The sequence below is a fragment of the Triticum aestivum genome, chromosome 1B (assembly GCF_018294505.1).
Source record: "Triticum aestivum cultivar Chinese Spring chromosome 1B, IWGSC CS RefSeq v2.1, whole genome shotgun sequence".
Lineage (NCBI taxonomy): Eukaryota > Viridiplantae > Streptophyta > Magnoliopsida > Poales > Poaceae > Triticum > Triticum aestivum.
In genome coordinates, this window is record NC_057795.1 from 1,679,268 (window position 1) to 1,701,953 (window position 22,686).

A 22,686-nucleotide genomic window follows, 5' to 3' on the forward strand; every position below is an offset into this window, starting at 1 on the left:
AGGATGTTTCTGTCCGGCATGAAAGCAGTTTGGGAGTGCTGCACCACAGAATGCGCAATCTGTGTGAGCGTATTAGTCCCAACCTTGGTAAAAATTTTGAAACTAACATTGAGAAGACAGATCAGCCTGAACTGCTCTATTCTCACAGCATCCATTTTCTTAGAAAGCAGTGTTATTGTTCCAAAATTTAAGTGAAATAAGTGAAGCTGTCCAGAGAAAAGATCATGAAACATTGGTAGCAAATCCCCCTTAAAAATGTGCCAACACTTTTTGTAAAACTCAGCCGGGAAACCATCGGGTCCGGGAGCCTTATTGTTTTTCATCTGTGCTATAGCATCAAACACCTCCTTCTCCGAAAACGGGGCAACCAGAATATCATTATCAGCGACAGTTAGTTGAGGCACATCCTCAGTCCTGGACTCATCGAGGGACACACAACTATCCTCCGGAGGTCCAAATAACTGCTTGTAATACTCGGTTATGTAAAGTTTTAGGTTGTTCTGACCTAAAATAGTTCCTTCATCTTGTTCAAGCTGAAAGATTTTCTTCTTTCTGTGCTTACCATTAGCAATCAAGTGAAAGAATTGAGTGTTCGCGTCCCCCTGGACAACTTTGCAGACCTTAGCCCGCAATGCCCACTTCAATTCTTCTTTGCGGAGAAGTTCTTTCAACCTCTTCTCCGCCTCAAGTTTAACCTGAAACTCTGCTGGTTGCAAAATCGTGGATTCAGCCATTAAGTCTAGGGTCTGAATAAGAGAAAGGATCCTTTCCTTTTCCACCTTATAAATTCCACTAAGGTTCTTAGCCCAACCCCGTAAGAAACTTCTCAAATGCCTAATCTTATTCTGCCATCGCTCGACAGAAGTCCTGCCTCCTGCATCCTTAGCCCATTCCCTGGCTACCAGATCCAAGAAACCGTCTCGTTCAAACCAAGACATCTCGAAAGAAAAGGTGTTTTTGCTTCCCATGTGGTTTGGCTCTCCTGAGTCCACGAATAAAGGTGTGTGATCGAAGATTCCGCGCGAGAGAGCCTGCACCGTTACTAGAGGGAACTTCTGTTCCCACTCAACACTCGCGAGAACTCGATCAAGCTTCTCATATGTCAGGTTCGGCATAACATTGGCCCAGGTAAACTTTCTACCGGAAAGCTCTATCTCTCTCAGATCCAAGCTTTCAATAATGGTATTGAACATAAACGACCACCTGTCATCAAAGTTATCATTATTCTTTTCCTCTCTCCTCCTAATGATATTGAAATCACCCCCAACTAAAATTGGGAGCTGCTCGGATCCACAGATTCCGACAAGGTCCGCCAAAAACTCCGGTTTAAGCTCGGGCTATGCGGCACCATATACCGCCACCAAAGCCCAATTAAAACCATCAGCTTTAGACCTGACTCGAAACTTAACCGCGAAGTCAGGTCAAACATTGCCTAAGATGGTCAAGTCAGGTCCTCCTGGCATGAGCCTAGTTTATCGGGGGACAAACTCATGATGCTCGCTTGCTCCAAGAACCAGATTAAAGTGGTTGAAAGCGACTTCAATCATGGCCGCATGGTCAGACACCACCCATCGTTGACCACCTTATTCTGTTTTTGGTAAGAGGTGTGCATGTGAAAGATCTTCGATCGCTGCCGTGCCATGGATTGTAGCAGGCTTTAGGTACGTATGCCTGCTAAAGCCTGGCATGGAATGGAAGCGACGGTCTCACTCCAAGAGCTACTGCATTGAGCCGGAAATGAGCTCACGAGCCATCATAAGTTGCAGCCTGATACAATCCACCTGCTTATCGCTCCAACTCATCGGATGATGAGACGTGTTCTTAAGCCGAAGGACCAACTAGTGAAAAGGGGAACTGTCCCTCTCGACTCAAAATGCCCTAATCTAGAATCACCACCCACAGGTAGTTCACTGCATGCAGTCCAAGAGAAGGTGATAGTGGAGACTGGAGAGACCGAGTTACCGTTCACCATGATGATGTTATCCTTTTGTTTGAAACTTTTATCGAGTTGTTTAAGGCTTTAACTATGTTGTTGTTATTCTTACCAAAAGTTGTAATTTGTAAAAGTTTAACATTTTTAATAACGATTCGTGTGGTTTTCTTTTCTTCCATGTTTCAAAAGTGTCTTAAATTGCTTTTCCTTTTTGTGTCTGGAACAAAATGCCTTGCTTGAGAACCATTTTTATAATGATCTTCTACTTACTCTTATGTTCTTTTTACCATTTGCTATCAGAAGAAGGCCATTGATGGGACCGCATCGCGGGTTTTTCGGGTTGGGTCCGCCACGTCCCCACTGTTTTTTTTCTCTTTCGCTGTGTTTTCTTTCTTATTTCATAAATAAATGGTTGCATTTTCCAAGAATGAAATAAATAACTTTTTGACATATTGACAGAAGGAAAAAAGAAATGGGCTTTGTAGTTTTTATTAGTTTTGTGTGATATATTGGATTTCAATTTTATTAGGGTTAAATTCCATTGATTAATTCGTCAATGGATTTTGGTCGGGGTCAGGCGCATTCGCCGGTAGTACTATTATTTCTGTTGCAAATTTGTTATGATCTAATTAATGGTTGCCTTTTAGAACATTGGAGTGAGTTAATACTCTGACTTTTATTTTGAGGAAAATTAATCAATACCTGATTTGAAAGGAATATGGCAATCAAATATTGCCTAAAGCTGGCCAGGTCCTCCGACCATGAGCCCAGGAAATCTAGGTCCAAAACTCGCGATGCATCGAGGATCGTTTTGAGAAGAAACGGAGCTGTTGGAAAGAGAAGCTCATGTCATATGGAGGGCGATTAATTTTGATTAATTCGGTCCTCACTAGTATGCCTATGTTTCTCCTATTCTTTTTCGAGGTCCCGGTGGGTGCCAGGAAGAGGCTAGACTTCTACCGATCTCGATTCTTTTGGCAGAGTGATGAGCTTAAACGAAAGTATAGGCTTGCTAAATGGGATATAATCCGTAGGCCGAAGGACCAAGGGGGTCTAGGTATTGAAAATCTGGAAGTGAAAAACAGATGTCTCCTTAGCAAGTGGCTGTTTAAACTTTCGTCCGAGACGGAGGCTACTTGGGCTCAGATTTTTCGAAATAAGTATCTTCAGTCTAAAACCTTGGCCCAGGTGACAGTGAGGCCGACTGACTCACCATTTTGGAAAGGATTGATGAGAGTCAAGCCACTCTTTTTCAACAGGACAAGGTTCTTAGTCGGAAATGGAGCTAATACGAGGTTCTGTGAGGATACGTGGCTTGGGGAGATGCCCCTTGCACTTCAATATCCTACTCTATACAACGTTGTTCAACATAGAGAAGCTTACGTTGCAAACGTCTACAATCCAATCCCCTCAATATTAGCTTTCGGAGGACGCTAGTTGGAAATCGTTGGGAGGCCTGACTCCATCTTGTAAGACGTTTGATGGATGTCCAGCTGTCTCAGCAGCCAGATCGTTTGTATTGGAAACTAACTAAGGACGACGTGTTCTCGGTCAAATCCATGTATCTGGATGTCATAAACTCTAGTGTCATTCCCTCCTTGAAGCACGTTTGGAAAGTTAAGGTACCTTTGCGAATCAAAGTGTTTATGTGGTTCGTGCATAAACAAGTTATTTTGACAAAGGATAATCTGGCAAAACACAATTGGGTGGGTTCTACTAGGTGTAGTTTTTGTGACCACAACGAAACTATCAAACACCTCTTTCTAGATTGTCCGCTGGCTAAGATTCTTTGGTGTTCGATTCATATTGCTTTTAATATTAATCCACCCACTTCCATCAACATGTTATTTGAAACGTGGCTTGATGGGGTTGACTCAGATATTGCGAGGCACATTCGTGTTGGAGTTTGTGCCTTATTATGGGCAGTCTGGAACTGTAGAAATGATTTGGTTTTTAACAGATCAACGAACATTCACTTTTTGCAGGTTATCTTCAGGGCCACAGCGTTGATCCGTATGTGGTCGCTACTCACTCCGACGGAGGCCAGGGGGCGTTTGGCTACTGCGTCTACCCGATGGGAGATGATAGCTCGGGATATTTTCAACCGGTTTGGATGGCGGTCATGTAATAGGATAGGCATGTAGTGCTCCTATTTTATTTGCCAGCCGGTTGTGGCTTTCGGTTTGGCTCTTATGAGCGTTTGTTTATTTCATACTTCGAGACTTGGAGACTTTGCTGCTGGATTTTTTATTAATAATATGAGCCGTATGCATCTTTCTGATGCAGAGGCTGGGATAAAACCCCTTTTAAAAAAAACGCATTCTCACAGCGGCTGCTGCACACTAGCTCCAAAATGCACCTTCCTTTTCTCTGGATTAATATTAGGGCGCCGATAAGTGCCACACGTGTGGGCGTTACGAAGTCCGCCCACACATTTTCTGTGGTGTATAAGAGGAACAGCCCACACACCTATGTGTGGGCAGAACAAGTAATGCCCACACATCTCTTTTTTCCCCTTCCGATCCCTCTCACACGCGTGCGTGTGGGCGAAGTTGATAACGCCCACACGCACGTATGTCAGGCCTCGTACCTCCTAGTCCCGCACGCCACGCGTGACAGCCATCGCGCGCCCGTAGTTGCCATGGTTCAGACCCTCGTCCATGTTCGTTTAAATGCAGTCGCCATGTCGCTGAACTACGGTCGCCATGTCGGACAACTGCAGTTGCCATGGTTGCTCAACTGCAGTTGCCATGTATGGTCACAAGCATACATGGGCAGTTGAGAAAGTTGCCATGTGCTCACAAGCATGCTAGGGCAGTTGCCATGTAAAAGAAAGAGTTGATATCTGCTTACGTGCGCGTTAGGAAGTTGCCATGTACGTGCACGTTATGGCAGTTGCTATGTACCATGCAAAAACACATGGCAACTCGGTAAAAAGGGAGTTGCCATCTGCTTACGTGCACACTAGGTAACTGCCGTGTACCCTGCAAAAAACACATGGCAACTCGGGTAAAAAAGAGAGTTGCCACCTTCTTATAAAGCACACTAGGGACAGTTGCCATGTGCACTGCAAAACACATGGCAACTAGCAGCTTGGGTGTGGGAGAGGAGATGGACATGTGGGCGAGATGACAAATGCGCACACACTAGCCCTTGTGCGTGCGTGCAAAGTGGCATGTGAGCGAACTGCATCTGGCCCACACACCAGCCTCTCCCGTGTGATGAAACAGCCGTTTGGGCGACCGTGTGAACGCCCACACACCAGGCTAGTCCTACATGACACTAGGAGCATGCCAAGATTCATGCGCTTACGAACGGACGCGGATCCACGCGTGTGGGCGACCGGGTGAACGCCCACACACCAGGCTAGTCCTACGTAATATTAGAAGCATGCCAAGATTCGTGCGCTTACGAACGGACGTGGATCCACGCGTGTGCGCGTTAACATTTACGTAATATTATTGCTTGTCGTAGTATGTCACATGTTTGTTGTGTTAGCTACGGAGCGCTGATTAGTCTCTTCGCTTGCTTATCTAATGGATAATGCATCAGCTCGCTCGGCTTGACGAAGCTCCGGCTCCGCAGCTAAATAGGATAAATTCAGCTCTTTCAATAAAACTTGCCGAGGCTTGCTGTGCTGGAGTACCGATCGATCTGAGCTTGAATTGAGCAATAAAACTTGAATAGGTCGTGGAGGTCAGACTTCTTTGACAGACATATATTTGGGGTTAGTTGGATTAGTTTGGGATGTTCTCCAAGCAGATATTCAATTGAGGATGGGATGTGTTTATTAAGGAAGGGACACCATTTTTCTCCCGTAACAACTCATTTCTTAGGAAATATGCAACTCGTATTATTGGGAGGCTAAAGCCAACATATATACAAATAAATAAGGATGTCAAAAGGCTATAAGAGAATGCCAAGATATGCCCGTCAGACCCACGTAACCCTAGCCCCCGCGTCGCCCCTCCCGCGGGCGACTCTGGCGGCGCCGCCACCTCCTGCCGCTCGCCCTCCCCCTCCTCCCCTTCCCCGTCGCCGCCGGCCAGAGCCGCCGGGGCAAAGCCGCCCGCGGTGGCTGGCGGCGGGGGCCTTCTCCCCTCCTCGCGTCCATGGCCTGCGGGGGAGGCCAGGCCGGGCGGAGGCACCGGGGCGCGTGGATCCTGGCAGCGCGGCGGCGACGATCTTGATGGAGGCGGGCCCGATGACGCGGCTACAGATGGGTCGACGTCTTGCTATGTGGTGGCTGCGTGCGGGTCTCCTCGTGGTGGCGGCCTTCGCCAACGGCGGGGCGCTAAGTGCGCGGCATCGGGCAAGGGGTGGTCACACGGCCACGGTGGCTTCCCGTGCGACCGGAGGTACGCGGAGAAGAGGCTGCGGCGTGTGCCCTCGGGGAGGATGGATATCCTCGCCCAGATCCGTCAGCGGCATGGCGGTGGAGGTCCGGAGTGGCCGGTCGGCGGCGGCGGAACAAGGCCGGTGGCAGCGGCGATGTTCTGTCTGGATCCCGGGGCGGCGGCCCTGGATGGTGGTGGCGGGTGAAGCTCGGGCTTCCCGCGGCGGCATGGCATGGTGCAGTCCCTATCCAAGGCGAATCTGTGACGGCGATCTGTTTGCAGACTGGTTCAGATAAGAGACGGTGACGAGCACGTGGGATCCATCTCGGCGGCTCTCGCGGTTTGGCGAGGTGGGGGTGGGAGCCCTCCTCCCAGGCTCCACTGGAGGCACACTCTGGCAGTGGCAGGTGCACCAGGACTCCTAAGGTGGCACTGCTGTTGCGGTTGGTCGCCGGATCTAGGTGGCTAGATCCGTGGCTTTGAAGGCGGTCGAGACGGTGCACAGGTTGTCGGGTGGATTTCTTGGGATGGATCCGGGTGAAAACCTGGTTTTTGGTCGTTGGCCGGAGCCGGTGATGACGATGCCCTTATCGTCGTTTCCTTCATGAAGGCATCATCGAGGTACAAATCCCAAACCCTCCCAATACCTCCGGGGGAAACCATAGATCAATTGATCGGATGACGGCGGCATTCATGTGTTGTTACCCCCCTTGGGGGCGGCATTCTTGGAGATGCACTCGGGCTCGAGGGACTAGCGGATGGCTTCTTCAGTGGAGCGGTGTTTCGTTCTACATATTCATGGCGGCGGCTCTTTGCGGCATGGAGCAGCGAAGGCTTGGCGACAGATGTGTGGTGATGGACACGCGCAGGAGGTCGACATTGTCTGGCGTCGTGGTGGCGTCGGCGGCAGCTAGACCGGGCAAGATTGATGCAACAATACAGCTCTGAAGATGGATTGGTAGCAAGTGGTTGCGGCGGCTTCATATCCGACAGGAGTCATGGTTGAGGAGCAGGCCGGACTGGTGGGTGCCCATACCTGGCAGGCGTCCTGGTTGGGACCTCAGGTCTTAGTTGTTCGGTCTGGCTGCGATGTCTGTTTGGTATTAGGCCCAGGCTATCAGCGCCCCTTCATCAATTGGATAGGTGTAGCGACAGTTGTTGCTTAGGCGGTGGCTTTAGTCTTATTATTGTATGACATTGTAAGGTCTTGTGAGAATAATTAATAAAGTGGACGTATGCATCGTCCAGATGCAGAGGCCGGGGTCCTCCTCCTTTTGTAAAAAAATAATAAGAGAATGCCAAGAGACTAGAATGGAAAAGACCAAAAGAAATCACTAATTTACTCTAACACCCCCCTCTTCAAACTCATAGTGTCACCACAACACTGAGTTTGGAGAAGTGAAACCCATGTTGCGCTCTAGTCTGGGCATTGGGGAAGAAGTCTCCTATTTGTAACTCAGAAGGCACACATACTGAAGAGCAATGACCTAATCCTACAGATCTGCGTGCACATAAGAAGTATCAACACCAATATGCTTGGTAAACTCATGCTTCACTGGATCCCGCGAATACTGATAGCACATGTACTGTCTGACAAGAGGGTGGTAGGTGTACTAATAGAAACACCTAGATCCTCCAGTAACCATCATAACCAGGTCACCTCTGTCGTCAGAAGAGACATAGCTCGCAACTCAGCCTCTGCAATCGAACAGGGAACTGCAGTTTTTTCCTCGTCTTCCAGGCAATGAGAGAACCACCAAGAAAAACACAGTAAGCAGAAGTGAACGGTGATACATAGGATCACTAGCCCACGTAGCATCCAAATAGGCCTGGAGTTGTAACGAGCTAGAACGGGGGAAAAAAGACGATGAGATATCATGCCACGGAGATATTGTGGAAAATGTAGAAGGCGACTATAGTGAACTAGCTCCAAAATGCACCTTCCTTGTTGTGTTAGCTACGGAGCGCTGATTAGTCTCTTCGCTTGCTTATCTAATGGATAATGCATCAGCTCGCTCGGCTTGACGAAGCTCCGGCTCCGCAGCTAAATAAGATAAATTCAGCTCTTTCAATAAAACTTGCCGAGGCTTGCTGTGCTGGAGTACCGATCGATCTGAGCTTGAATTGAGCAATAAAACTTGAATAGGTCGTGGAGGTCAGACTTCTTTGACAGACATATATTTGGGGTTAGTTGGATTAGTTTGGGATGTTCTCCAAGCAGATATTCAATTGAGGATGGGATGTGTTTATTAAGGAAGGGACACCATTTTTCTCCCGTAACAACTCATTTCTTAGGAAATATGCAACTCGTATTATTGGGAGGCTAAAGCCAACATATATACAAATAAATAAGGATGTCAAAAGGCTATAAGAGAATGCCAAGATATGCCCGTCAGACCCACGTAACCCTAGCCCCCGCGTCGCCCCTCCCGCGGGCGACTCTGGCGGCGCCGCCACCTCCTGCCGCTCGCCCTCCCCCTCCTCCCCTTCCCCGCCGCCGCCGGCCAGAGCCGCCGGGGCAAAGCCGCCCGCGGTGGCTGGCGGCGGGGGCCTTCTCCCCTCCTCGCGTCCATGGCCTGCGGGGGAGGCCAGGCCGGGCAGAGGCACCGGGGCGCGTGGATCCTGGCAGCGCGGCGGCGACGATCTTGATGGAGGAGGGCCCGATGACGCGGCTACAGATGGGTCGACGTCTTGCTATGTGGTGGCTGCGTGCGGGTCTCCTCGTGGTGGCGGCCTTCGCCGACGGCGGGGCGCTACGTGCGCGGCATCGGGCAAGGGGTGGTCACACGGCCACAGTGGCTTCCCGTGCGACCGGAGGTACGCGGAGAAGAGGCTGCGGCGTGTGCCCTCGGGGAGGATGGATATTCTCGCCCAGATCCGTCAGCGGCATGGCGGTGGAGGTCCGGAGTGGCCGGTCGGCGGCGGCGGAACAAGGCCGGTGGCAGTGGCGATGTTCTGTCTGGATCCCGGGGCGGCGGCCCTGGATGGTGGTGGCGGGTGAAGCTCGGGCTTCCCGCGGCGGCATGGCATGGTGCAGTCCCTATCCAAGGCGAATCTATGACGGCGATCTGTTTGCAGACTGGTTCAGATAAGAGACGGTGACGAGCACGTGGGATCCATCTCGGCGGCTCTCGCGGTTTGGCGAGGTGGGGGTGGGAGCCCTCCTCCCAGGCTCCACTGGAGGCACACTCTGGCAATGGCAGGTGCACCAGGACTCCTAAGGTGGCACCGCTGTTGCGGTTGGTCGCCGGATCTAGGTGGCTAGATCCGGGGCGTTGAAGGCGGTCGAGACGGTGCACAGGTTGTCGGGTGGATTCCTTGGGATGGATCCGGGTGAAAACCTGGTTTTCGGTCGTTGGCCGGAGCCGGTGATGACGATGACCTTATCGTCGTTTCCTTCATGAAGGCATCATCGAGGTACAAATCCCAAACCCGCCCAATACCTCCGGGGGAAACCCTAGATCAATTGATCGGATGACGGCGGCATTCATGTGTCGTTACCCCCTTGGGGGCGGCATTCTTGGAGATGCACTCGGGCTCGAGGGACTAGCGGATGGCTTCTTCAGTGGAGCGGTGTTTCGTTCTACATATTCATGGCGGCGGCTCTTTGCGTCATGGAGCAGCGAAGGCTTGGCGACAGATGTGTGGTGATGGACACGCGCAGGAGGTCGACATTGTCTGGCGTCGTGGTGGCGTCGGCGGCAGCTAGACCGGGCAAGATTGATGCAACAATACAGCTCTGAAGATGGATTGGTGGCAAGTGGTTGCGGCGGCTTCATATCCGACAGGAGTCATGGTTGAGGAGCAGGCCGGACTGGTGGGTGCCCATACCTGGCAGGCGTCCTGGTTGGGACCTCAGGTCTTAGTTGTTCTGTCTGGCTGCGATGTCTGTTTGGTATTAGGCCCAGGCTATCAGCGCCCCTCCATCAATTGGATAGGTGTAGCGATAGTTGTTGCTTAGACGGTGGCTTTAGTCTTATTATTGTATGACATTGTAAGGTCTTGTGAGAATAATTAATAAAGTGAACGTATGCATCGTCCAGATGCAGAGGCCGGGGTCCTCCTCCTTTTGTAAAAAAAAATAAGAAAATGCCAAGAGACTAGAATGGAAAAGACCAAAAGAAATCACTAATTTACTCTAACACACCCCTCTTCAAACTCATAGTGTCACCACAACACTGAGTTTGAAGAAGTGAAACCCATGTTGCGCTCTAGTCTGGGCATTGGGGAAGAAGTCTCCTATTTGTAACTCAGAAGGCACACATACTGAAGAGCAATGACCTAATCCTACAGATCTGCGTGCACATAAGAAGTATCAACACCAATATGCTTGGTAAACTCATGCTTCACTGGATCCCGCGAATACTGATAGCACCTGTACTGTCTGACAAGAGGGTGGTAGGTGTACTAATAGAAACACCTAGATCCTCCAGTAACCATCATAACCAGGTCACCTCTGTCATCAGAAGAGACATAGATCGCAACTCAGCCTCTGCAATCGAACAGGGAACTGCAGTTTTTTCCTCGTCTTCCAGGCAATGAGAGAACCACCAAGAAAAACACAGTAAGCAGAAGTGAACGGTGATACATAGGATCACTAGCCCACGTAGCATCCAAATAGGCCTGGAGTTGTAACGAGCTAGAACGGGGGAAAAGAGACGATGAGATATCATGCCACGGAGATATTGTGGAAAATGTAGAAGGCGACTATAGTGAACTAGCTCCAAAATGCACCTTCCTTGTTGTGTTAGCTACGGAGCGCTGATTAGTCTCTTCGCTTGCTTATCTAATGGATAATGCATCAGCTCGCTCGGCTTGACGAAGCTCCGGCTCCGCAGCTAAATAAGATAAATTCAGCTCTTTCAATAAAACTTGCCGAGGCTTGCTGTGCTGGAGTACCGATCGATCTGAGCTTGAATTGAGCAATAAAACTTGAATAGGTCGTGGAGGTCAGACTTCTTTGACAGACATATATTTGGGGTTAGTTGGATTAGTTTGGGATGTTCTCCAAGCAGATATTCAATTGAGGATGGGATGTGTTTATTAAGGAAGGGACACCATTTTTCTCCCGTAACAACTCATTTCTTAGGAAATATGCAACTCGTATTATTGGGAGGCTAAAGCCAACATATATACAAATAAATAAGGATGTCAAAAGGCTATAAGAGAATGCCAAGATATGCCCGTCAGACCCACGTAACCCTAGCCCCCGCGTCGCCCCTCCCGCTGGCGACTCTGGCGGCGCCGCCACCTCCTGCCGCTCGCCCTCCCCCTCCTCCCCTTCCCCGCCGCCGCCGGCCAGAGCCGCCGGGGCAAAGCCGCCCGCGGTGGCTGGCGGCGGGGGCCTTCTCCCCTCCTCGCGTCCATGGCCTGCGGGGGAGGCCAGGCCGGGCAGAGGCACCGGGGCGCGTGGATCCTGGCAGCGCGGCGGCGACGATCTTGATGGAGGCGGGCCCGATGACGCGGCTACAGATGGGTCGACGTCTTGCTATGTGGTGGCTGCGTGCGGGTCTCCTCGTGGTGGCGGCCTTCGCCGACGGCGGGGCGCTACGTGCGCGGCATCGGGCAAGGGGTGGTCACACGGCCACGGTGGCTTCCCGTGCGACCGGAGGTACGCGGAGAAGAGGCTGCGGCGTGTGCCCTTAGGGAGGATGGATATTCTCGCCCAGATCCGTCAGCGGCATGGCGGTGGAGGTCCGGAGTGGCCGGTCGGCGGCGGCGGAACAAGGCCGGTGGCAGCGGCGATGTTCTGTCTGGATCCCGGGGCGGCGGCCCTGGATGGTGGTGGCGGGTGAAGCTCGGGCTTCCCGCGGCGGCATGGCATGGTGCAGTCCCTATCCAAGGCGAATCTGTGACGGCGATCTGTTTGCAGACTGGTTCAGATAAGAGACGGTGACGAGCACGTGGGATCCATCTCGGCGGCTCTCGCGGTTTGGCGAGGTGGGGGTGGGAGCCCTCCTCCCAGGCTCCACTGGAGGCACACTCTGGCAATGGCAGGTGCACCAGGACTCCTAAGGTGGCACCGCTGTTGCGGTTGGTCGCCGGATCTAGGTGGCTAGATCCGGGGCATTGAAGGCGGTCGAGACGGTGCACAGGTTGTCGGGTGGATTCCTTGGGATGGATCCGGGTGAAAACCTGGTTTTCGGTCGTTGGCCGGAGCCGGTGATGACGATGCCCTTATCGTCGTTTCCTTCATGAAGGCATCATCGAGGTACAAATCCCAAACCCGCCCAATACCTCCGGGGGAAACCCTAGATCAATTGATCGGATGACGGCGGCATTCATGTGTCGTTACCCCCCTTGGGATGATTTAGTTATGATTTTTTCAAGTTTGAAAATTGCCCTATAGTCCCGGTTTGTGTCTCCAACCGGGACTATAGGTTAGACCCCTTTAGTGCTGGTTCGTGGCAGGAACCGGTACTAAAGGTTGGCCCTTTAGTACCGGTTTGTGCCACAAACCGGGACTAAAGGGGCTCGTGGGGCCCCGGCCTGACGCCAGCCTGCCACCACCCCTTTAGTACCGGTTCGTGGCACGAACCGGTACTAAAGATTCAACACGAACCGGCACTAATGCATAGCCGTTCGAACCGATACTAATGATACCATTAGTACCGGGCCAAAATCGAACTGGGACTAATGTGTCTCACATAAGGTCCTTTTTCTACTAGTGGGTGGCGGCGTGCGTGGAGAGTGGGAGGAGGCGGCGGCGGCTAGTGTGGGGTTTGGCGGCTAGGGTTGGGAGGGGAGAGCGGCGGCACGGCAAGGGGTGGCGGCGCGACGGCTAGGGAAAGGGCGGCTGTGAGGAGGGAAACAGCGGTATAGGAGGGAGAAGGCGGCGGCGGCGTAGCGGCTAGGGAAGGGGCGGCTGTGAGGAGGGAAGTAGCGGCATGGGAGGGAGAAGGCGGCGGCGGCCCGGGGCGGTGGCGGCAGCGGCTAGGGTTGCGGAAGCGGGTTTAGGCAGGGATCGATACGGTATCTGATACCATGTAAGTTTGGGAGAAAGGAATTGTGTGTATCGATATTCTCATTCATCGTGCACTAGACACATATATAGGTACAAGGGGTGCGATCGGTGTCTTGTCTCCCAAGATACAAGTAAATACAGAAGGGAAAGACACTACAGGTGCGGCATACACAATCCGGACCTACATACGTATATACATGTTCAACACATACTAGCCCAGGCCAGCAATAAGCGGTCCCTGTGCATGGAACCAGTCCAATTTTCAGTCCTTCTATATCAACAGGAACCAACTCCAAAAAAAATAGAGGTTAGTTGCAAGCATCAGGGAGCAACCAATAAGTACTGAACCAACTTGCTGAAACCCATTAAGGCAAAATTCATCATCAGACAGATGTATCAATTTCCTTCACGCTGAATATCCATTTCTACAACAATTATATTTCCGGACGGAGGGATTAATAGTTGGTACAAGTACTACTACTACTACACACATATAAAATTCATCATCTACAGGACGAAGGAGATGCAAGTTGGTATAAAATTAGTTAACGAAGGAGATGCATCTCCTTCGTTTATACCAACTTGCTGAAATGCCCTTCACTGTCTTGCTCTTTCAGTGCCTAAAGCCTCTCATCAGTGGTGCACACCGCCTGACCTGAGCAGAGGTAGCAGCAGATTGTCAATTACGGAGGCAATTAAATAGTGAGCAGCAAATGGGGTTACGGTCTTACCTGCAATTAGGTTTTCGAAATTTTTTTAGTGGGGACGTGCTCAATCTTCTGCCAGTTTGGATGTCCCACTCTTTCACAAGATTTCAGGAACGCGTCATTGCATCTTCGAATAGAAATTTCCTGAAGTGACTGGGGCAGTGTTGGAAGTGACCGGATGTTAGGGCAATTAACGATATCCAGAGACTGAAGTGATGCGAGGTACTCAATATTAATTGATAAGGCGTCCCAGCTGCAGCTCTGCAACGAGAGCACACGGAGATGAATGAAAGCCCCAAGTTCAGGAGCAGGTCCCGGTTGAAAGCAACATTCCAACTCAAGATTTTTCAGATCCTTTGGACCACCATTCTGCTTACCCACCATCCAATCTGGGTACCTCAAACCTCTGTAGTTACAGATCGCCAGTGATTCAAGCCCCAAAGGAGGGCACAGGCCCTCAAGTACCTCAGCTCCAACTTCTTGACTGCACCTTGTATCACAACCCCATGACAATGTCACATGTGTTAGGCATTCCTTGGCAGCTAGATTGGCTTCAACAGCTTCCTCTTTGCTATTAACATTTTCAAGGCCCCTTATCACCAGACTGCCACAAAGCTTGTTTAGGTCCCTCAGCTGATTTATCTCGTAACCTTGCTCATTACTCACCCTGAATTGTGGTAGCATTTGAAGTGCGACCATCCTGCCTATGTTAGAAAATTCCATGTCCCCGCAGAATATGTGCCGCAAGTTGATAAGATCAGAAAAGGTAAATTCCAAAATTTTACCATCACCAAAATCTAGCAGCTGGATACGTTGAAGTTTAGCTAGCGCGCTTGGTACAATTACTGTGCACGAGTAGCTTGTCCTGAAAGCAAGATAGCATAGGCGCTTTAAGTGACTAATGGATTCTGGGACACAGAACTCAATGGGGAGCTCGATTGGATAACGTTCCTGGCTGAATGCAACGGCCAGCACCCGTAACTTCGGTAGCCTATCGCATATATTCTCAATCACTTCTTTCTCAACTGTGGTGCCCCTTTCAACAACATAAATAATGAGAGTGCGTAAATTTTCCAATCCAATGATCTTCTCAGTAATCAATTTTGCATCATAATTATGAACAAAAAGATGTCGGACATCTCGAGGGACATCCCCTTTCCAGCGTTCTCTTCTCTGGCCCATTCCATTCTCAATTCTGAAGTAATCACTTCCAATGACCTCGTCTAGAAAATCATGGACCAGATCAGGAATTGTAAAGCAATCAATATCGGAACAAGTTCCTTCTCGTTGCAGAAATGAGTGTGATACTAACGCCTCAATGTAGCCGTCAGCTACATCTTCCATATCCTCTGTTGCGCAACGGGTCTTTACGAGCCTTTGCCCTGTCCACATGCAAACTAAGTCGACCCTTCTCAACTTGGATCTCCTAGGGAAAATGCTGCAGTAATCAAAGCACCGCTTGATGTCCATATTAAGCTTACTATAGATCCTCTGGAAAGCAATCCTTGCAGTGTTTTTCCAAGAACTGATATCTGGATTTTTCCCAGGCACTCCTGCCACTATTGCTGCTGCAGTAGGTGTTCCCTGAAGCTTTTCTGCAATCACTCTCCTAACTGGCATAATTTGGCTCCCGTTCTTGTTGGCTGTATCATTAAGTGCATTCTTGCTTGCTACACCCAACAGTGGTGACTGCTTCACTTCACCGACGTAGCTTTCTACCTTCTCTATTCTTTTCTCCAAGTTCCTTCTTGTGATTGCACTTTGGACAAAATCTAATGCAGTGACATTCTCCTACATTCAAATGAGTATGTCAGTGACATATCTTATATAATCTACTCCCTCCATTCCTAAATGTAAGTCTTTGTAGAGATTCCACTATAAACCGCATACAAATGTACATGGATGTATTTTAAGTTTAGATTCATTCATTTTGCTTCGTATGTAGTCCACCTACTAAAATCTCTACAAAGACTTATATTTAGGAACGGAGGGAGTATCTATTAGAGATAGATGAGTATAATCGAAACCAAATTAGGTACCCCTGGTGGAATAAAAATGGCCATGCAAAAGGAATACAAAAATTATTGGTAGAACAAAACTGATCACCAGGGAAAAAACACAGGAGCGACTAACTGGGGGGTGCCCCCTTTGCAGGAAATTCCCTACCGAGTGGGAGCGACCACCATGGGTCTCTCACCGGAGTGTGGTGTTTTTTCTTTCTTTTTCCTTTGTTTTTTTATTTCTTTCAGTTTTCTTTGTTTTTTGTTTTGCTTTTGTTTCTTTACTAATTGTGGGGGTACAGGATACACCGTGCCTGAATTACAGGTTGCATTATGTACTCTTACCTCTCACAACATGCTAAAATTTGCCCTATTAGCGACACCGGAATGTAATATAGCATCAATTACCTACTTCCTACGCACTCTATTTTAAATTTCTGCCAACATTCTGTATAATAGACATTGTTGCAAAACCTTTGTTTGACTACCCTCCAACATTGATTTTCTTAGACAATGGACTTTTCAAATTTGCTTCCCGCGCAGGCACACATGTTGATGACTAGTATTATTTAAACATAAATGATAAATATGGAAAGATACAAGAATGATAACAAATAACCAATCTGGAGACCGAGCTCATCTACACCCTATAAACAGTAAATTCAAAATAAATACTAGAAAATTTCAAAAAATCCTGATTTTTTTAATGGTGAAAGATGCTTGAGTGTGTGATGTTCTTGCCAAACTTCAGAGCATTCAGACATCTGAGTAGCTCTCAGAAAACGAAGAAAAAAATCAGGTTCGAACAGTACAAAACAGTAAACCTTTTTCACAGACCCCAAAATTGTCTTTCTTGACAAGAGCTACTCAGATATCCAAGTGATATGAAATTTGGCATGAACATCACGCACTCAAGCGTCTTTTACCGCAAAAAAATTCAGAATGTTTTGAATTTTTCTAGTACTTTAAACGAATTTACTGTTCACTCATGGGCTCATCTGAGCCCAGGAGCCAAAATTCTGCGTCTGAATAATAACTACTATTGTTTATACTCTCAATATGAAATGTCGTGCACACAATTGACAGAACAATCAACACATGAAAATACAACTATTTTGTTACTTCAGCCAGATGAGTCAAACCATGATTAGTAATCATGCATGTGCTCATACATCATATATAGGTAGTGGGTCTGAGTATCTCTTACCTTCTTACCTCCCATGTGAAAGGAGGAGGTAAGAGGGACGATGTTAGAATTGCTCGTATTCTATTGCTTTTATAAAATACAAGTTCATAGCAAGAGGTGTTATATTTCTTTGTTGACCTCACTGGCTTTTGTGAAATAACATAGTTACACTGATTATTATTTAGCAGTTTAGAAGAAAACTATACTGCCTTTTGAAGAGTGCATACATATGATATGATAAGTATATAATTCAATTTTGAAGACCCAAATGAGATTAGTATGTAACACCTGGTTGTGGCTAAATTGCTCTCCCAAGATCAAATGCTTCTGGAATAATAGAGAATTAAAAAAGGAATTATTTTCACATGTGTAAATATTTGTCCTCTCTGTGTGAGTGCAATTTTTTCATGAAAATATTGATTTTTTTGCACCTAAAAGAAAGAAAAAAAATTAATTCTCAAAACGAATTCCTCAGAGCATCTCCAACATGTGCACAAAAATCTCGCGCCCTAAAATAGTTTTAGCGCGTCACAGTAGCACTTTTAGTGCGCCGAACCCAACATTGCATTAGCAGATGCCCAAAAGAACACGCAGTCTAAATTATGAAGCGTGCACAATCCCGCGCCTCAAATTTGCAGCTTTTGACAGTGTTTTCACCGTGCGCACAACCCTTTTTTACGCGTGCACTGTTTTACAGCTTCTGTTGAGCTGTCCGGCGCCCAAAAAACCTGGATTTTAGTGCACGGCCCAGTTTTTGGGCGCCTGTTGGAGATGCTCTCAAAAGAAAAATCTACTTCCTCTACATAAGATGCAAAAATAGTATTTCTTCCATGAAAATTTACAGTCCTTGTGCAACTCTTTTTCACAAAAATGACATTTGAAGCATGTTCCTTTTACCTGATAAAACTATTTTTGAGAACATTTTGCCTAGTATTAGCACTCGTGAGGGGATAACAGATACATATAAGTATCATAGATTAATCAATATGTTAGTAGTTACAGGTAAGTTAGGATGAGAAGTACCTCAGAGCTTGTCTCTCCTAGCGTGTTATGAGTATGTTGATGTAGTTCATTCGAAGCATCTTCCACCTGTTCAAATAACCAATTAAGGACACTTCACCTCATATGCTGGCTCGGAGCAAGAAAAGTACTCCCTCTGTCCGAAAATACTTGTCATCAAAATGGACAAAAAAGAATGTATCTAGAACTAAAATACATCTAGATACATCCCCTTTTATTCATTTTGATGATAAGTATTTCCGGACGGAGCGAGTATATATTGAGTTGTACACAAGCTCTCAAGATTAAATTGTGTGGAAGGGATAGCATGGATGCCACGGGACCAATCTCACCTGCTCTGAAGTAATCACGCCAGTTTCGATATATCCGTCCATAGTTTCTGTTTCATCAAGTCTACTGATTATATGTTGTATATTGGGTCTCTTCGCCGGGTCAAAGTCGGTGCACTGCACTCTATCCCAATCTCAGCACAAACTCGTACCTGTTCCATCTGCACATCGCTCTGTGATTTCCCCAACATGTTGCTCCAACTTTCAACTACCTACGAATTGAATTTGCGAGTTATGAAAAGAAGCCTCATATTCTTAAATACATAAATGATGTCAACAGCTTACTTAAAACCACCGTTTTAAAACTTCTTTCCTTTCTCAACTACACAGAAGAGTTGCGTACCATTATATTAAAATGAAAAGGAAGGGACAAGAACCCTTACAACATACTCTTGAAAAGAATGGAAGAATCACGAATATGCATAGAATATATTCCTTTCAGAAAAATATTACTGATCCAACTATATATGTATTTTGATTCCTTTTATTTCCATTTTCAGTATTTTTATCACTGCTAGCAGTTTCTGTTAAGAGCATGCTCATTTTTGTTCCATTTGTAAATTTTGGTGTTACCATGATGCTTAAAAAGTCAAAAGGAAATATAATTTGGTCCTTGTGGACCAAAATTTTGCTTTCAACTGTTCCGATGTGTGCCAAGAATTATATTAGGAAACATCAGAAAGGAAAGGTAAATTAAGTCATGGTCAACGTATTTGTTGCAATTACATGTTGAACCATGTTAAATATGCCACATCTTACTAAATTTTACAACTAAAATAATGATTTTAATCATGATTTTACAGCTAAATTTTACAACTAATTTGTGTGATTTTGAAGTAATAAATGTTGGTGCAAAATGGCAATACTTCGGATGTAGTTCAACACACGTCTTTCTTTCCATATTTATGGTTGAGCCACTAGGGGTTCCATCCACCAGGGGTTCAAATCCTTGTTTTGATATTTGCAATATCTTCCAGTTAAAATATATTGTCCATGGTGTATTTGTTACTCAAAATGACAGAGAAACATTATGCTGCATCTAAAAAGAGAAGCAAGTAATGCATTTATTTTTGCAGTACATCCTTTATTTTCGAAATAAGATCTAAATTGTTCTTACATTGTCTACACCCATGTCTCTAGTGAGCTCCGTGTTTCTGATGAGCTCCTTGTTTCCAGTGAGTATCTCTAAGATTATTACACCAAGACTGTAGATATCAAGCAGGGGCGAATGCCGATATTTGATTTCTGTATGGTTACACAATTCTGGTGCCATGTATCCGCTGCATGAATATATATCCATGTGATTGGATAATGTGCAGTATGAGTCCATGATAGTTAAATTATAGAAGAAAATGACTGAACTTTCAAGAGGCTTAGCAAACTTACCGTGTTCCAGCTATCGTAGTAATAATCCGGCTTTTCATTTCTTCAAAGCACCTTGATAGGCCGAAGTCAGCAATTTTTGGTACTAAATTATCATCCAACAATATATTAGCGGGCTTTAGATCAAAGTGGACAATATTTTTCTGATGAAGATAATGTAACCCTTGACAAATTCCTGCGATTATTTGATACCGGTCTCTCCACTGATGTTCGTAAGATGTATCTACAAAGCGGAGAGGACAGAGGAAGATTAGAATTATGTGACATACTGCAAGTCCTCAATATTTGAATGTATAGATAGCATACAACACAACGAGTACTACACGTGGGATACTTAACCATATGAACTTTAACAAAGAAAATATAAGTTAAAAGAAACTTTGCATGCCACATGACATAATCCTACCAGTGATATACTCCTGAAGACTCCCTTTAGGAAGATATTCAAAGCAGAGCAACCTTTGTAGCACATCTGCCATGATGAATTTTCCGTTGTCCCTTGCCACAGTCCCTTGTGTGTCGGCACAGTATCCTAGAAAACGCACTATATTTTTGTGCTTCGCCATCATGAGACATTCAATTTCTTGCCGGAACTCCTTCTCATGCATGTAAGTATTGAACATCCTCTTCACGGCCACGGTACTATTCTCAAGCTTTCCCTACAGTGAGAAGTCACCTTGTCAACAACAGCTTCAATTTTCAGATAATGTTCGATAAAATCCGAGGGAGCTCTGAGTTACTGTACCTTATAAACCACCGCAAACCCACCCCAGCCAATTTGCAGCTTACCAGAGAAACCATCTGTGATTTCTTCGAGAAGCGACAGTGGCAGAGCCTTGGGCTCTGCCGTCTCATCACATAAAATGCACTCCAGGTCCCTTGGTGTGATAATAGATCGTTCCATTTGCAATCACATGCCACACCGTTCCTTCCCTGTCGGAATGACCTCCGGCTCCGGCAGCTTCTTCCTAGGGAGTCTGTTTCTCTGTTTCAAAAAACAAATATCATGGTTTTCAAACCAGACTTTGAAGATTTCAACCCCCAAAATACAGTTTTTGGAGAAGTGTATCTTTAGCCATGAAATGTTTGCGGAAGTTTAAATCAACTAGATCCAAACAGATTTCAACCCCCAAAGTACAGTTTTCGACTTAGAGAAGTGTAACTTTCAGCCATAAAATGTCTGCGCAAGTTTGAATCTACCCAGATCCGAAAAGGTTTTAGCCGAATTTATCACAAATTTCTACTAAACTCAACTGTCAAACTGCTATAATGACAGCTTTTGACTAGAAGAAAAGCAACTTGGCAGAAAACAGTAGCATTCCTGTATTCATATTTTTTTTATGTAATAAAAAAAATAGAACAAACAAAAGCTCAAAGAAAGATTGTAAATGAAGCTAGCAATCCATGACTGGAAGGATATCTCTGCATCTGCTACTTGAATGAAGAAAAGCAACTTTGGACTTGCATTTTGTCAGATATAAAAACAGGATTCAAAAATAAAAGATCCAGATCCAAGACTAACAAAGAACCAAAAAAGCTCGTAGAGTGCAATTGAAGCTAGCAATCCAAGACTGTAAGTCAGAATAAGTTTTCTGATTTGCCGTATGTTTGATCAGGGAAAGGCCTTCTCTGAATCTGCTCATAGAACGAAGAAAAGCAACTCTGAACTTAGATTTTGTCACATGCAAAAAACAAATTGTAAGAAGAAAAAAAGATCCAGATCTAAGCCACCTCCAACCCAATTTTCGTGGCCAGTGGAGGCCGTCGCTGCTGGTGGCGCAAGCGCAGAGGATTCAGGACCCGGCTGGTGGCGTGAGAGACGGCACCTCGCACCTCGTGGCGGCGGCCGGCGCGCGCGCGGCGAAGAGAGCAGCCTAAGTTATGTTAGCATGGCAGCCCAAGCGTGGTGACTGTGCCGAGCATGGAAGCAGCACCCCGATGAATGAGAGATCAGTGTACACTCCAAGCTTGTTTCTAATCTTGTTTGAACTTAATGCCATCTAACCAAGTCTCATTAAATGAGATTAGTGTATCCAAACGAGGACTGGAAAGAGGTAAATGTTGCAAAACCACAGTTGTCAGTATCACTGGACTCATATTGTGAAACAGAGCAACATTAATCAGTTGTTTGCCATCCTTGACCACCGCTACTCGACGTGCTTGACAGCATAATAGCTTATTTTCACTCATGTTGCTGTTTGGATCTCTTCGCAAAAAAAGCTCATCCAATCTGTATGCATGTCCAGATGCAGAGGCCGGGGGTGCTTCCTCCTTTTCAAAAAAGAAAAAAACTGTATGCATGTAGTCAAATCCTATGCCTCCTCCATCTGGTTGCTGTTTGGATCAGTAGAAGAAACACATAAATCACCTCCCGGAGGTGATTGCATAGACATCTTAACACTGAACAAGTCCCGAGTCCAAGGAAATTTTGGTAATTACCTGTATGTTGAGGCGGGAGCTTGAGATGATTTCTTCAGTGCTAGGACGACGACACTTCTCAAGCTGTCATGGAGAATAGAACGGAGGTGAGGTGAGATCTAGAGGAGATCATGTCATCGGGAGGAGACAGCAGATGGGAGGCTTATATTAAAAGAAGCGACTCCCAAGTGAATAGTTTATCAACAAGATATGTTGTACACCAAAATGTAGTACACCGCTCTTAAGTTAAACTAGTTAAATGCCTGTGATTTGGCACAGAACAATGAAAAAAAATACAGACCCACAGGAGGTGTGTTAGGATGTACAAGGAGGAGGGTCATTGGCCGGTGACCACACTTGGACAACAATCTAGTCTGCCTCCGTGCAGTGGCCTCCTCGTGTTGTTCAG

At 46.8% G+C, this 22,686-nt stretch overlaps 1 pseudogene; it reads right to left on the bottom strand.

Moving 5' to 3' along the window:
* Window positions 1-13,971: 13,971 nt before the first annotated feature.
* Window positions 13,972-22,456, bottom strand: LOC123083115 (putative disease resistance protein RGA3; annotated as a pseudogene).
* Window positions 22,457-22,686: the final 230 nt, after the last annotated feature.